Raw genomic sequence first — 4,848 nt, forward strand, 5'->3', positions numbered from 1 at the left:
TACTTACGTAAGTAGACGAAATTTAATTCTTTTAATGTATTTTTGTTTATAGATAGTGAGTAATACGCACATAACCAATATGGTGTCATATCACCAGTCATCCTCATCTTTGCAAATTAGCCAAAAGTGGCACAAAAACGAAGTAAAAGAAAACAAATCAATCAACCCAGAGGGCTCAATAGGGGAACTAATTATGACCACCTGGTACCATTCTATACCTCATTTAATTCATGTGGAACCCACTTGACAGCAACCTTGCACGATTTGAGGATGTGTGTTAAAATACAAAACACTGTGTACGTAGACATTCCTGTATGCTCAGCTAATTCCTGCACAGTCCAGCACCTGTCTTCTTCTTCAAGCATTGTTTGATAAGTCTGATAACTGCCACCGACGACATGTCTCTTTGAAGAGACACGTGTTTTCCACTACACAGCAGGTTAGCTGTTGATCGTCATCCACATGTGGAACTACTGTAACTACCTTGCCCACTGTTCAATATGGTGATGCACTGATCCATTGCTTCTCATAGCTCTGCACGACATCTGCATTTTTGCCACCGAGAACTGTAGTATTCACATATGATCGCTCCTCCACTCTACCGACTTCCATCTTCAAACGGTGCTGGTAACACACTGGAAGTTTGATTGCTTGGTAACATTCAACAACCGCCCATATGCCGCATCTAGTGGTGGCATTCAGAAGCACAACATTCTGACATTACAGTAATGACACCTGTGTGGCAGAGAAAAAAATAGTCTCCATGACTTACCACGTATATTTTTTTCTATTTGGAGTATATTGTATCCACCTACCAGAGTTTTGCTTTAATATATTCGTAAGTTCACTTGAGATAAGCATTTAGTCATAAAATTAATTTCTCTCTGGAATGAATTTGATAAATAGTGAAAATTATGCATGTTCGATAATTTTCAGGACATTTAGACTGCATAAGTGCTGTGTGAAGTTTTTGTGCGCATCCCTATGAAACAATCTAGTGATCCAATCTGAAATTATTTCCAGCAGCTATGTTGTAACACTAACATCAGCATGGCCCTAGGAAGCGATAACTCAGGTAGTCGCTTGAGGACCCTGTGCCAGATAAAAGTAATTGTTTGTGTCAGTGGCGTACGCAAGGGGGTGGGGGGTTTACCGGGTTTAAACCCCCCCCCCTTGAGCTTTTGAAATATGATGGAAAATGCTGTAGAAAAAAATTAAAAATGGCTAATTTATCATAGTTAAAGATCTGCGACAGTAATAATATTAATAATAATAATAATAATTTGAATTATTATTCCCATGCAGCATGAAGAAAAAAAACAACATTCCAAACACAATCTAAGCGGCCGCAAAGTTCAATTTTGCAATTTTTTTTTGCAAAAAGTCTCGCAGTGACTCTCGCGAGAATTGTGAAAATTCCTTGCTTCGTTGCAGTGTGCCGACCTTATTGCAAACGTTCTTCCCGGTACTGATTTCACATCCCCTTGTGAACTCTCAAGTGATGCTGAGTCTACATCCACATCATTAAATAATGTTGAAGAAGTGCTTTGTGAATCACCTAGAAGTGATAAATGTTTTGGAATGTCTATAAACTTACTTTTCAACGAAAACATAGACTCAGTGGAATTTAGCAACATGTATTCTCGTGCTTCATCATCATCCTGGGCGAGTTCCATAGGTAAAGGTAATGTAAATTCCCCCGTGCATATAGCACCGTGCCATGAAGGCACACGTAGTGGTGTGGTGGGCCCCAAAGATTCTCGATCTCGAACTATTTTGCAGGTGATGTGATCAGCACCATGCTCCGGCAGCCTTCATCCCCCAGGGTTGCTCTCAGGTACCCATTGCTATGAAGCTGGGTGCGGAGACAAGGCTGGATAAATTCCAACCAATTCCGGGAATCGAACCCGGATATCCCACGAAGTTGTCAGACTAGACCAGCGCGGCTCCTTGAATGAGTTTCATATTTCGATTATTTCAACAAATTTAATATATTTGCTTGTTTTTATGGATTTTCTTCACACTTAAAATGTCTGACTTATCATATACAAATAACCGTTGACTAGACAATTATTTTGTAACAAAGAAATGTAATTTTGTTCTATTTCTTTCATAAATAGCAGCTGCATTAGTAATAATTATTAGTAGTAATTAAATTAATTAATTATAATAATTATTAATTAATTTATTATTATTATTAATTAATTAAATAAGGTATAATAAAACAATGGTAATGTGAATTTGTAGAAAGTTTTCGAAATAACACCCCCCTTGATGAAATCCTGCGTACGCTACTGGTTTGTGTACAGTTTATTATGAGTTTATAAGATGCTCGCACTTCCAATTAAGCAAATCATATGATTTCTCTTAACTTCATGGGTTGTTTTAACTCAATTAAAAAATCCAAAATTACTGAAATCGTATTTTAAGCAAAGTACTACCTACATAAAATAATGTTGAAATTTTCAATCATAGTTTACATCCATTATTTGTTCAATTACAGAATGAATTCATGATGTGAAAATATTATTTTACATGAAAAATGTAAATTCACTACATCAAAATTTAATGTAAAATTAACAAAATATAATTATGATAGTGATTGTTATTGGTTATTGGATAAGTTGTGAAAACCTTTGAATCGCTGACATAATAGAAACACAAAATGATGATATCTGCAACACACAGAAATGATTACAATCATTTTATGTTTCAGAATTCTACTTTGAGTGAGAGAGAGAGAGAGAGAGAGAGCTTTTTGTATAGTGCATTGTCTACAATTGAAAGCAGTTGTTGCAATGTATTACTTACATATTGGGCTGAGACAATTGTTACAACAATGTGCGACTTTCTTCCTTTTGTGGTAATAAGCATATCTCATTTCTTGCTCTGACTTTGCAGTTCTTCATTTGAAGAGAAGTCTTTGCTGGTACGTAACTTTCATATCCTCAACAACCATCAAGATGTAACAGTAAATTCTGGGTTATGTATTGTCTAATGTGCAATCGTCGAGTTGGCCCAAACCAAATATCATTTTGCAAATGGTGGCAATTACTTTTTTTTCTTCTATGTAACACAGATTTGATATTTCAGCGTAAGTAGTGAATGTTGATAATATTTTCTCTATTAGAATGTAGAATATGTACACTATATATCCAAAAGTCACCGGACACCCAACGTTGTTCATTCCAAAGACACCAGCCAGGTGACTAATAAGATGTCAGATCTCCCTTCACTATTAGTACAGCATTTACTCTTTGGGGCAGGCTTTCCACTAAGTTCTGGTATATTGCTGGTGGAATTTTTTTTTCCATCCATCCTGTAGCCTCGTGAATAGTTCGTGGGTGGCTTTATGTCGTGTGGGTCTGGCATGCAACCGACCCTCCAGTTCATCCCAAAGATGTTGTATGGAGTTTAATTCGGGGCTTTGAGGGGGCCAGCCAAGCACATCCACTTGATTGTCTGCAAACTACGATGCAATGGCGCCTGCTTTATGAGCAGGGACATTATCGTGCTGATAGAGAAAAGGGCATATTCCGAACTGTTGCCACAGTGTGGGGAGCATGCTATTGTCTAAAATGTTCTCATAAACATCACTTTTCATGTTTCCATTGACCAGAACTAATGACCAGAGGCCAGACCATGACACTACTGTCATGTTCACTTTTGTGTCTGGTGACTTTTGGCTATATAGTGTAGATCATGCACTGATTTTGTCTGTATAAAAACTTGATGTCCTGACTTTTCGATGTTATTTTTACCAAAATTAACATTTTAATTTAGCACATTTTCTGCAAAATATAGCTAGAATTACACCTTCATTGTGCTTTTATAGTAGCATTTTAATTTGTAGGTTGCATGGCTATATGGCTATTGATGACAGTTTTATATGTTGGAAACGATTTTTTAGGAAATTATTTTCCATTATTTCTCATGTGACAAATACCGATCTTATGGCTCCATGTGATATGCGGTGACCACTTGATCTGTGCCAAAACCACTCCACTTTGCTCGGTGATGGACAATTTTCCTTGCATGACAAATATCAATGTTGTGGCTCCCGTGTGGTGATAGATGAGTACTCTTATTACCACCAGAACTGCACCACTTGGCTCGATGACGTAAAACGTTTCTTATGCGACAAATACCGATGTTACGGTTTCCATGTAATTGTAGGTGCACACTCGATCTTCCGTTTGAACCTGTCACTTTGGTCGGTGATGCAAGATGTTCTGATATAAATTGAAAAATCATGGGAATTATCAATTTACAGGTTGTTTTCGTGCGAGGGGAATAAAATTTTGGAAAATGTGCAAATTATACATGCATAAATATGATCCAGTTTATATTTTAAGCCTGAAACGTGAGAATGTTGGTTTTTGTGGTATTTTTAAATTTTTTAAGCACATGAAAAAGTCCACAATCCACATTTTATGCCAAAGTTGCATTATTTTGAAATTTCAAATTAAAAATGTGTTCGTAACATGTCACTTCACATGTATAAATTCTTTTTTTTTTTTTTTTTCAGTGTCATGACATTTGCATAAAATCAATGTTCGTAGTGATCAGCCATTCCTTGCAACATTCATTCTTTTCTGCAATCCCTCCAAAGAAGGATTGAGCTCAATCTGAAAATTCGGAGAACAAATCAAGATCATTGTTGTGATTTTATCTTGCTTTTAATATATTGACACGTGACATTAAGAACCAACGAACCAACTTTTTAACACTTTGCTTTAGCTATCCTTCTCCTATTCACTGTGGCTTCATACCATGTCAAATTGTAGATTCTCGAGTATCCATAAAGACAAAACACACCATAGAAGTTAATGTTTAAAACAAATAAGA

The sequence above is a fragment of the Lepisma saccharinum genome, chromosome 8 (genome assembly GCF_977018435.1).
Source record: "Lepisma saccharinum chromosome 8, izLepSacc3.1, whole genome shotgun sequence".
Classification (NCBI taxonomy): Eukaryota; Metazoa; Arthropoda; class Insecta; order Zygentoma; family Lepismatidae; genus Lepisma; species Lepisma saccharinum.